This window comes from Choloepus didactylus, chromosome 19, assembly GCF_015220235.1.
Source record: "Choloepus didactylus isolate mChoDid1 chromosome 19, mChoDid1.pri, whole genome shotgun sequence".
Taxonomy (NCBI): domain Eukaryota; kingdom Metazoa; phylum Chordata; class Mammalia; order Pilosa; family Megalonychidae; genus Choloepus; species Choloepus didactylus.
The window spans coordinates 25433001-25445084 of NC_051325.1; the positions used below are offsets into that span (position 1 = coordinate 25433001).

At 38.8% G+C, this 12084-nt stretch overlaps 1 protein-coding gene across 6 annotated transcripts in view; it reads right to left on the bottom strand.

The window, feature by feature from the left end:
- The window catches only part of PLCB4 (phospholipase C beta 4), a 488707-nt gene that overhangs the window by 238370 nt on the left and 238253 nt on the right, over window positions 1–12084 (bottom strand). For all 6 annotated transcript variants that reach the window (XM_037811318.1, XM_037811320.1, XM_037811319.1 and 3 more), the window contains one exon: window positions 5438–5497. The gene's annotated coding sequence lies outside the window, so the exon portion shown is untranslated. The remainder of the gene's footprint in view (window positions 1–5437; window positions 5498–12084) is intronic.

The window sequence follows — 12084 nt, forward strand, 5'->3', positions numbered from 1 at the left end:
AGCCAGAACTGCACACGGGGCCCTTGCCAAACTCCTGACCCAGAGAAAAAGTGAGAGATAAAAAGGTGACTGCTATTGCTTCGAGCTGTTACCATTTGGGGTGATTTCTTACACATCACTAGGTAACTGGAATAGACCTGAACATACCGTACAACTGGATCACGGTGATACCCCATTTCATGCACTGCAGAGTCCAAGTCTTTGCACACCAACTTGGCTACTAATTAATTACATTTCTCATCATGTATTTAGCACTCCACCTCATAAGTTACACAGAAGTAATCAAATTCTTTCTAGAATATTACTCTTCCCACACATATATTTTTTTCCATTGCCTAAAAAAATGCATTCTACCCTTCATTCTACCCTGCATTCTATCCTTCATTCAAGACCTACTTTCTTCCAAAAACTGGCTCTAGAATTCTTCACTCGTGAAAGTGATCAGTGATATCCTAGCCGCCAAACCCAATCATTTTAATCATAATTCTTGACTACAGGGCACTAAGCACAAAATTGGAAGCGGCAAGGGCTCACCTTCTTTGATTAATAGTGCTGCGTCGTTTCTTTATTGACTAGGGTGGCCAAGTGGGAGATTCAGGAGCACTGAGAAAGAGTCTTATCTCAAAGGGCACAAGCTTCTTACCAGTGTTTTTCTATAGTATTCTAAAGTTGCACTGTCTAATACGGTGTCATTAGCCAAATGTGGGTTTTGAGCAGTGGAAATATGGCTAGTCTCCACTGAGATGTGCTGTAAGTATAAAATACACACCAGATGAAAAAAAAAGTTAAATATCTCCTTAAGAATGTTTACAATGATTAAATGTTGAAACAAAAACAATTTGGATATATTCAGTTAAATATATTATTAAAATTAGGTTCACCTTTCATCTGTTTCTTTTTACTTTTTTAATGAGGCTGCAAGAAAATCTAAAACTGCATATGGGGCTCCCACAATATTTCTGATCTGGGCTGATCTGGGTGATGAGGTGGACAACTGAGAACTTTCAATGCTGTACTGAATTGAAGGTGCCCAAGAAAGCACCGTGTATTTCCCTAAAAACTTTGTGAGAAGAAAATGTTTTAAAGACAAAGGTGAAGAATTAGGAAGTAAAATAGTAGTTCATGGAAATGAAGATAAAAAATAACATTAATTTGAATGCTTAGAAATGTTTCTAGCAAGAATAACTGTCAATCACACAATATCCTTGCCTCTTTTTCAGGACATGGAAATCATTATCCATGGTGACTTTTGTCTAAGGAAAGCTTTGGAATTTCAGATTTTGTTTTTCTAAACTCTAATACATGTAGAAATTCTACTCAATGAAAACTACCTTGGTGTCTCCCAACACTGCGATCAATTTCGGACTCAGATTTTTGAAGCAATAGATTACTGCATTCTCAAGGAAAGAAAATGAATTTATACAGCTTTAGAAAGTGCTTAACTTACACCAAGAGGTATCCTAAGTGATAAAAAAAATGTGCCTGCAGGAGTGAGGAAGCCAGTGAAATGGCATGGTCCCTTCTAGTGCAAGCACTCTCAATTTCCCAACCAGATCCCACTGGATCCCTTTTAACTGCCCCGTGTGCCATCTCCCAGCTTGTGTATGCTTTGCTTCTGGTACCCATAAATCTCTTCAGAAGAACGCCCTTCAACTACTGGAGCTGCTTCATCTGCAGATACAGAGAAAAGTGCTTGGAAGCTTACACCCCTTTCACCAGCCCATTACCAGATTGTGGCTCATGGAAGACCATAAAAGCCCAGCTCCCTTGCCTTGCAGTGGAGCAGACTCGGGGGAGTAATTATGTTCCAAAGCTCCCCCAGGATTCTAGCTAAGGCAGAGTCTTCGCTTGAAACAGACCCCTGCTTAGCTTTTTCCCTTTCCTTTCCCTTCTCTCACTTGCTAGTTCTCCTGGGAGCACAGACCAAATAAATCATTTGAATAGAAAGCCTCATCGCAGGGTCTTTTTCTGGAGAGCTCAACCTAAGACTCTCAGCTCTAAGAAACTGTGAAACCAGAGATTTTATCTTTTATTGTTGTGCCACGTATAAGACCTCCTATAATATGTAAGAGTTTGGAATAATTGCAGTAACCCTAGTTTAAGAAGCAAGAAGTATCTTTGTTTCTAAAGAGCATTGCAGCAAATCTGGAACACAGGTCTGAGATCTAGAAAAGAGATGCTAATAGCTGGTACAATATACGTAGGTTTCCAGATGTCAAAGAAGTCAGGAGAGTATGGTAACACTCCAAAGCAGAGACAGAAAGAAAGAGAAGTCAACATTAATGTTTAGTGAACTTCATATCAAACACTAATATTATGAATTTTGTATATAATCAATATTTAATAAAAACAATTTTAAATCATTCATAAAGGAAAAAGCATCCCCAACATTAGGCAATTAAAAAAAAAAAGAGTATATCTTCTAAACTAAAATACTAAAGGGGAGAAGTTATCAAGGGTCATTTTCTTTCTGTTAATATAACTTGAAGACAGCCTTTGGTTTGACTGGACTAATAATTCTTCTTTACCAAGAGTCACTTTGAAGCTAGAAATGCAAGGCTAAGGATGATTCACCCCAAAATAGTCATTTCGTTCTCTGTAAAACAATTTTCAATTTTAGGAGTTTATAATCTAGGAATGATAAAAAGCTAAGTTGAACGTGACATAAATTAACAAGATCTAAAATATACCTTATGCTGTTATGATAAGAATAAATATATATTCTGAGTGCCTATTGTGGACATCATAGGCCTGAAAGAACATTGAGCACTAATGTACAGTCAGAGCTGCTCACTGCAGGAATCGTGAGTAATTAAAGCAGGGCATTCAAGACAAAGGCAGAAAAGATAATCTATCAGGTTCTAGATTTTACCAATTTAGAAGACATTATAAAAGAAGCAGATTTCAGTTTGAGATATATATATATTTTTAAAACTGTCATAACTCAAGATATCCAACAATTGAATGGTGCTAATGTAGAAGTCAAATGGTTTTACTTTCAAAGGGCTGGAGAGAAACATAGAAGTAAGTTCTGTATTTGGGAGGAGGGTGAGACTATAGCAAAGGGAATAACCAGGCAACATTTGGGGCTCCAAATCCAATCAGGTTGCATTGGACATGGAGTTGGGACAGGAACGCAAATGCTGTGTTGGCTGTCCCAGAACCCCATGTCTCCAAGGCATTTGTTAAATCAAGTGCACATCGTTCATACCACTTAACATAGAAGAATTTTTTCTTTGAACTTAAGATATTTAAAAAACAACCTCTAAGCTCTAAGCTCTTTGCTTTTTGGACTCTTGAGTCAATGTTTCACTAAGCACATAATTCTTCATAGGAACCATTTATAATACAGCTGATGAAAAAATGACCTATTTAAGGATAATAAGACTATTATACAGGGAAAGTGGATAGTCCAGAAAAAATGTAGTGCAGAAAGAGTAAAAAAGCAGATGGTGTATCTACATTGATTTCAGTCCTTAGAGAATAATTCAGCCTCTAATTCTGCTTTGCCAACGAAGACATGGTTTATGAGTCATCCTTGGGGAGTAGTAAAACATAGTGCACTTGACTAAAAATAGGTAGGAACATTCAATAATAAATCTACTTTCTTGATATTCTCATGTCATCATTAAATACTAATCACTTGGAGAAGTGTCAGGTTGTACGTTTCTACCCTTCTCTCACAAAAGACCGGAAGAAAATCAGCCACAGGCGCTGCTGCAAGATAATGAAGTATCTGACCTGACATGCAACACTCTGAAGAAAACAGCACTGATTTTAAATGCCAGGGACCTAGAGTTCACGAATCTAAATGGAAAGTAAAGTTGCTAGTTATCTTTCTCATATGATCACTTAAAATAACATCTTGGCCCTTGGAGCAAGAAATAATACTCAGTCCAAGGTTTTTACTTAGCATAGCAAGTGAAAAACAGCTATTTGATTAAAGGGTTAGAAAAGAACAATGTCTCATAGCCATTAGGAATTCTGGCTCTAGAGCAAAGCTTTGGCAAGTTACAGTTTGTAAATAAAAGGAGTTGGCCATATAAAGATATTTCTGGTCCCAATTTAGCATATATGTAAATATTTGTCAAATAGAACTTTAGGGGAACACTGGAAGAATTTATTTACATCATCGCCATAAGGAGTCCCCATATTCTAGCTGACAATGAGCATAATTTTTATTTTTCATAGCAGTAAGAATCTTCTTAAACAAAATCTACAGAGGATTGAAAACAAGTCATTGGTGGTTTGATGGGTTGAGCCCTCTACCACAGGTTTTACCCTTGGGAAGACAGTTGCTGCAAAGGAGAGGCTAGGCCTCCCTATCGTTGTGCCTAAGAGCCTCCTCCCAAACGCCTCTTTGTTGCTCAGATGTGGCCCTGTCTCTCTAGCTAAGCCAACTTGAAAGGTGAAATCACTGCCCTCCCCCCTACGTGGGATCAGACACCCAGGGGAGTGAATCTCCCTGGCAACGTGGAATACAACTCCCGGGGAGGAATGCAGACCTGGCATCGTGGGACGGAGAACATCTTTTTGACCAGAAGGGGGATGTGAAAGGAAATGAAATAAGCTTCAGTGGCAGAGAGATTCCAAAAGGAGCCGAGAGGTCACTCTGGTGGGCACTCTTACGCACACTTCAGACAACCCTTTTTAGGTTCTAAAGAATTGGGGTAGCTGGTGGTGGATACCTGAAACTATCAAACTACAACCCAGAACCCATGAATCTCAAAGACAGTTGTATAAAAATGTAGCTTATGAGGGGTGACAATGGGATTGGGAAAGCCATAAGGACCACACTCCACTTTGTCTAGTTTATGGATGGATGAGTAGAAAAATAGGGGAAGGAAACAAACAGACAAAGGTACCCAGTGTTCTTTTTTACTTCAATTGCTCTTTTTCACTCTAATTATTATTCTTGTTATTTTTGTGTGTGTGCTAATGAAGGTGCCAGGGATTGATTTGGGTGATGAATGTACCACTATGTAATGGTACTGTAAACAATCGAAAGTACGATTTGTTTTGTACGACTGCGTGGTATGTGAATATATCTCAATAAAATGAAGATTAAAAAAAAAAAAAAAAAAAAAGAAAACAAGTCATGTACATTTCTCCTCCAAAAGAATTGCAGAGATCAGTAGCTTAACATCTAATGCTCTCTAAAGACAGGCAATACAACTGCAGAGAGCAAGCAGGAAATCTAGCCAAGGTGACATGCTTGAGGTTGGTAGTGGAATGAATAAACTCTAAGCTAGAAAATGCTGGTCACTTATGCTTAATGCTTCCCTGCATGAAGGAAAAGGCCTGTGAATCAGTTTTGAGAGGCATTTCAGAATGAAAGGTAGGACATCTGTGTGAATAAAGGGATCCATTTACAGACAGAAAGCTCTAGAACTCCACGACATTAGCAACCCTTTTCCAGGGGCCGCAGGGCACTCACCAGGCGGCTCTGGACTGGCTGCAGGTAACGTCCCCTTAGTGCAGCTTGCAGTGCAGTCCTCTGTGAAGAAAACAGACACAGACAAGGGAAACATCACTATACAGGACTGTTTGAATTCTCGTGGCGATAAACAACCCTTTTGCATTTCAAAATCAGAATCTGTAATATTTTTTTAAAATGCATCAGAAAAAAGTGCATTAATAAATTGGTGGCAAGTTTTTAAAGGGATTACAAAGTCACCCAGTCATAAAATCAGAAATATTACTGCTATATTTGGCCTCCAGACTGTAAAAACCCACCTCCCTCCTAAACTGCTAATTTATTTAACTCTTAGTGTATCAAAATAATTAAGCAGCAATTAAACAAGGCTATCTAAAATCTTCTAGAAGTAAATATGAATTGCCTTTCCCTGATTGATAGTACAATGTCCTTAGTTGAACTATAACTGGCAGAAAACTTTCAACAAAGAATAATGCTAAATTGGAAAGATTTGCTACCGAATTCTGTCTGTTCAACAAATGGTGCTTGGACAACTGGGTAGGCATATGTAACAGAAGGATGTTGGACTCGAACCTCACACCATAAACAAAAATTAGTTCATAACAGACCAGGGACCTAAACATGAGGACTAAAACTATAAAACTCTCAGAAGAAAACATAGGAGTACATTTTCATGCTCTGGGGTTAGGCAGTATTTTCTTGGATATGACAGTACAAGCACCAAAAAAAAAAAAAAAAAAGATAAATTGTACTTCATCAAATTTTAAAACTTTTATGCGTCAAAGGACACCATCAAAAAAGAGAAAAGACAACTCATGGACTGAAAGAAAAATCTTTGCAAATCATTTATCCAATAAGGGACTTATATAAAGAATACATTAAAAACTCTTGCAACTCAATAATAAAAAATACAAAAACAAATAATCAGTTTAAAAATAGACAGATGATCTGAAGAGGCATTTCTCCAGAAAAAGATACACAAATACATGAAAAGATGCTCAACATCAGTAGCCATCAGGGAAATGCAAATCAAAATCACAATGAGATACTACTCCATATCTTCTAGGATGGCTATAATCAAAAGACAGATAATAACAAGTGTTGGTGAGTATGTGGGGATATCTGAATCCTCACACGTTGCATTTGGGCATGTAAAATTGTACAGCCACCTTGGAAAACAGTCTAGCAGTACCTCAAATGGTGAAACATAGGGTTACCATATGACCCAGCAACTTCACTCTTGGTATATACCCAGAAGAAATAAAAGCATATGTCCATACAAAAACTTGTATATAAATGCTCATAGCAGCATTATTCATAATAGCCAAAAAGTGGAAAGAACCCAAATGTCCACCAACTGATAAACAAAATGTGGTATATACATGCAATAGAATATTATTTGGTAATAAAAAGGAATGAAGTTCTGATACATGCATCAATGTGGATGAACTATAAAAATATTCTGTTAAGTGAAAAAAGCCAGGCACATACTATATGATTAACTTTACATGAAGTGTCCAGAATAGGCAAATCCATAAAGACAGCAAGGAGATTAATGGTTATGAAGGGCAAGATAGTGGGGATAGGGAAAGATTGACAATGAGAATGGGGTTTCTTTTGGGGATGAAGGAAATGCTCTAAAATCAGATTGTGGTCATGGTTGCACAACTCTGTGAATATACTAAAAACCACTAAATTGTACACCTTGAATGGGTGAATGGTATGTGAATTACATCTCACTAAAGCAGTTAAAAGAAAGAGCAGCATGTCAGTGACTTTGCCAGTGAGTATTATTTGGCTTCTGTCAAAAATGACAGTGTTTATCTGCACTCTTAAGAAAACACAGGAAATGATGAATATTTACATTTTTTAGAAATGTACTATTGTAATTCCCCATGGGATTCCTTGTGATGGAAAATACACAACTGTGTTTTACCTTCACCAAAAAAGAGCACATTTATGGAACTGCCTCCAATCCATAAGCTAGCACCAATACCTTACTGCAAACCACGAACAGTGATGCTGCAGTATTTGAGACACTGTCCGTTTCAAAGCAACAGGGACTCGAGCCAAGGGTGAAGTTTTTATTTCTCAGTGGGGGGAAAAAAGTTAAGTGGCCTTACACAAAAATTTCAAATACTTGAGGGTAACATTGCCAGGCATGTTTTTGTGAGTCTATATACGGAACACAAGAAGACTGGCATTTGGTGTCCTCTCCAAAATACTCAATTTTGAGATTTTTGTCTTCAAGTGAAGAACAACTGGGCCAAACTGAACCAAAACAGATCATTTCACTCTGACCTACCATCCAACATGGCAATTACTGTTTTGCAAACAAACAGCATGTCAGAAAGCAACTGTGTCAGTTACTTTGTTTAGTGCAACCAACTACCTCAATCCTTTATGGCTTTAATCAATAACCATTTCTTTTGGTCCACATGGTTGTCTCCAGGTTACAAGAGCAGCAAGAGAGGCAGGCCCCAATGCACAAGCACTTTTCAACCCTCTGCTTGTGTCACACTTGCTATCATACTATTGGGCAAAGCAAGTCACAAAGTCAAGCCCAGATTCAAGGGACGAAGAAACAGTCCCACCTTTTAATGGGGCATTACACATTGCAAAGGCCTGGATATAAGGAGGGGAAGACCTCTGTGGCCATTTTTACAATCCACCACAGCACTGTTTTCCAAAGTGGAACATATCCCAGGAATGGTACCTGGAGAGATAGTTTACAGTTCATTATTAATGGTACAGTTTGCATGTACCAGTGGTACATGGAGAGATAAGGTACACTGCATGCAAATTAGTACTTACCTTCTGTTGAAGGTGTCACTTTTTAATGGACCATAGGTATATTACTATAAATCATAGTTATTTATACTTATTTACTACAGTAATGTTACCATAGTACCATACTTATAGTTACCACTGTTTTATTTTCTTTTTAAGCAAATAAATTTAAGTGAAAAGGATGATTAATAAGTTCAGCTGAAACACAGATTTGGCCAAGTCCATAAAAGTCACTCCGGTATAACCCAAGTCTAGAACCCAGTAGGAAAGTGCAATACTTCTCAAACATTAACATGCATACAAATCAACCCAGGGATCTTGTGAAAAGGCAGATTTTGTTTGAGTATCAGTCTGAGGTGGGGCCTTAGAGTCTGCATTTCTAACAAGCTCCCAGGTGAGGCCAATGCTGCGGGTCCCTGAGCGCACTCTGAGTATTAAGCAGGTTGGAGAAGTGCAATGGTGTGGCCATCAGAACACCTGGGCATGATCAGCTGGGCAGTCTCAGGCCCCTGACTTCATTTCTCTGAAGCCACTTCCTCATCTGTAACATGCAGGTGAAGGTAGCATTCATTTCCAAAGCAGGGCTCTGAGTTAAATGATATGAGAGATGTAAGGCCCCCAGGAAGGCGCCAGCCATGGAGAAGGGACCAAGGCCTGCCGTGTTCTCTTTCCTAGCTTATAACTTCCAAAAATATCCTCAAATGGCATGGTTTAAAAAGGTAAATGAGTGGGCTAAAAAGACATCATGTCCGTGTGAATCGTACCATATCACAACATGAAGTCATAGAATTTTAGAAAGAGGCTTTACCAATGTGTGATTACACTTGATATTTTTTACATGTGGGATTAATAGCTGTCCTAGTTTGCTAATGCTGCCGGAATGCAAAACACCAGAGATGGATTGGCTTTTATAAAAGGGGGTTTATTTGGTTACACAGTTACAGTCTTAAGGCCATAAAGTGTCCAAGGTAACACATCAGCAATCAGGTACCTTCACTGGAGGATGGCCAATGGCGTCCGGAAAACCTCTGTTAGCTGGGAAGGCACGTGGCTGGTGTCTGCTCCAAGGTTCTGGTTTCAAAATGTCTTTCTCCCAGGATGTTCCTCTCTAGGCTGCAGTTCCTCAAAAATGTCACTCTTAGTTGCACTTGGGATATTTGCCCTCTCTCAGCTTCTCTGGGGCAAGAGTCTGCTTTCAATGGCCGTCTTCAAATTGTCTCTCATCTGCAGCTCCTGTGCTTTATTCAAAGTGTCCCTCTTGGCTGTAGCAAGCTACCTCCTTCTGTCAGATCTTATATAGTGCTCCAGTAATTTAACTCAGACCCACCCTGAATGGGTGGGGCCACACCTCCATGGAAATTATCCAATCAGAGTCATCACCCACAGTTGGGTGGGGCACATCTCCATGGAAACACTCAAAGAATTACAATCTAATTAACACTGATAGGTCTGCCCACACAAGAGTACATCAAAGATAATGGCGTTTGGGGGGACATAATACATTCAATCTGGCACAATAGCCTTATGTCTCTTCATATTGAGTCAACAAATGTTTATTGAGTACCTACTTCTTCATGCTAAACACTGTTCTTGGCTCTGGGAATACAGCAGTGAACAAAACAGAAAAAATTCCCAGTCCCCATCAAGTGCACATCCTCCAACTCTTTCTCAGTCTCTCCAACTTTTCGCGTGTACTCGCTCCTCTAGTCTGCATCCAAGGGTAGGCTGCTAATGGGCCTAATCTGGCTGCATACCCGTTTATATGTCCCCATGGTGATCTTTTAAAGTTTGAGCTGGTTGCCAACATTTTTAAAATGAGAGGTTTCGCATAAATATCTGGAAGCCCAGCTTCCCTTGGAAATCTGGAAGATCCAGCAACAATGTTGCAGGTAACTCAGCCATGGCTGAGAGGTAACTGTCCCTTCAGAGAAAGTCTGGGTTTGCCAGTTCCCCATGACCCCCATACTCCCATCACCTGTCACTCAGTCAACTCCCTCATCTTGAGTTTGTAATCCCTAAACTAGAGTTAGTGATCTAAGCTAAAGGCACTGCCTGCAACGTTTAAAAGCAAGGTAGGAAGAGGATTCCACCTTCCTATTCTGTGTATTTTTCCTTTGCCTTCATGCAATAAATGTCCAGCAAGAGAGTTATTTAGCCATTCATTTGCCCTTCCCTAAATCTAAAATTGCCAGTTTGAGAAACTGTTCTAAACTCTGCCCAGAAAAGTTATAGGTCTTGTATCTGTCTATTTACTGTGCCCAAATGGCTCTAAAATTTAAAATGGGGGCTCTTTATAGGAACTCATTATGAGTTATTTTATGGATGTTATATTTTTCTCTAAATAATGGTGAAGGCTTTGCATTAACAACTTACATTTTTATGCCATGCTTCCCTTGCAGATTAGGTTTGTATTGCTGCATAAAAAATTGCCACAAACTTGGTGACTTACAATAATACCCACTTATTAGCTCGTGTTCCATAAGTCAAAAGTCTGGGCACAGTGGTGGTGGACTGCCTGTTCAGTGACTTACCAGGCTAAAATCAAGGTGTCAGTTAGGCAGGAATAATCTGTTTCCAAGCTTAGTCAGGTTGTTGGACAAACCCACTTCCTTGTGGTTGTAGGACTAAGGCCCCCATTTCCTTGCTGGCTGTCAGCTAGGGGTGACTTTCAGCTCCCAGATGCCATCCATACGCTTTGCCACCAGGCCCCCCACCATCTTCAAAGCCAGTGATAGAGAATCCTCCTTGCATAGGATCCCTCTCTCTCTTTGAAAGTCTTTCTTTAGTCCCTTTTAGGCTTAGCTGATTGGGTCAGGTTCACAAAGGATAAGCTCCCGTTCTTAATGTCAACAGTGCCATGTAACTTAACTAACTCACAGGAGCAACGTGCCATCGTAGTCACAGTCCTGGGGATTATATAGGGCATGTACATGGTGGGTGGGAATCTCAGGGACCATCTTGGAATTCTGCCTACCATACCTAATAACTGCTGTGTCACCTGTGTTAGCTCAGGCTGGGACCTGAGGTCATATAAGAAAAGCTAAGTATGGCAACAAGGCTGTATGAAAATTAAAACCAGAGAGTGTTTTTTTCACAAGTCTCTCATTCACCAGTAAAGTAGTTCATGTTCTTGGGATTCCATTTATCGAAACCTAAGAATGCATGTACTTCAACAAATTCCAAATCAATATGGGATGTTTCTCGCCTTTACCTTAAACTGAAACTTATGAAACTAGATGTTTAAAAAACTGACATTCTTTTAAAAAAGAAGAAAAGAAATACACTAACAAAAACACACAAGCATTTACAAGGACAAAAAAAATTGTCTTGTATTTTATTAAAACATAATGTCCAAATGACACCATGGACTGAAATTTTTTTAATTAAATTAGGTTATATTTTCTATATGTTGTCAACTAATTTAAGTGCTTTTTCACTCAACTGACACGGTTATTTGGAAGTAATGTAAAGACAACATACACATAACCATAATAATATTTAAAAGAAAATTATAAAGATAATTCAAAGCTTGCTTAATACACCCACTAACACATGACTGATTACTTCAGATGTTTTTTATAGAAAAAGATAAGAACCTTTAAGAAATTTCTCTTGCCAAACAGGTATGTTTAAAAAGCAAAACTTTTCTGACAGGTTCAGAAGAAGCAAATAATAATAATTAACAATTAATGAGATATTACTGGAAACTACTCTCAGTATTTTGTAATATCAACTCATTACATCTCACCAAACTCTATGAAGTAGAAACATTTTACAGCTGAGGAAATGGAGGCACAGAAAGATTATGGAGAAAGGTTATCTGGTCACACGGCAAGTAAGCAAAGAAGAATGAAGCC